Source organism: Monopterus albus, unplaced genomic scaffold (assembly GCF_001952655.1).
Source record: "Monopterus albus unplaced genomic scaffold, M_albus_1.0 scaffold18.1, whole genome shotgun sequence".
Classification (NCBI taxonomy): Eukaryota; Metazoa; Chordata; class Actinopteri; order Synbranchiformes; family Synbranchidae; genus Monopterus; species Monopterus albus.
Window position 1 is genome coordinate 1,375,579 of NW_018127898.1, and position 474 is coordinate 1,376,052.

Below are 474 nucleotides of genomic sequence, written 5' to 3' on the forward strand. Positions count from 1 at the left end.
AGCGATGTTGGGACGTCCTCCTGTGGGCCCACCACCTGCAGGAGGGTCCGTAAGGGGCTGGTGCAAAGTGGATTGGGCAGCAGTCGAAAAATGACACCTGACACATTTAATCATTTGGTGTCCTCAGTCCCTAAATATCTCTTAAGTGTTGTGAAAAGGAATGGCAACATCACGTTGTGGTAAATGCTTTACTGTCCCAACTTTTTTGGAATGTGTTGCAGACACCAAATTGAATTGAGTGTTTATTTTGAAGAAGGAAAATTGATGAGGTATCACATTAAATAATGTGCTGCTGTATTGTTTTCAATGTAATACAGGACACAGATGATTTACACATCACTATTTTGAGTTTAAATTTTTATTTTGCACACCATTGTACAGAGAAAAAGTGACAACATTCATCTATCACAAACTTTATGCCAAATTTGTATCTGACTATTTTGTTTCCTGGTGTCACTGGCATTGCTATAGGCT

General features: G+C 39.2%; 1 protein-coding gene across 1 annotated transcript in view; it reads left to right on the plus strand.

Annotated features, from left to right (window-relative positions):
• Positions 1-474, plus strand: part of LOC109956213 (protein S100-B-like) — a 3,907-nt gene that overhangs the window by 3,159 nt on the left and 274 nt on the right. The gene's annotated exons all lie outside the window — the stretch shown is intronic.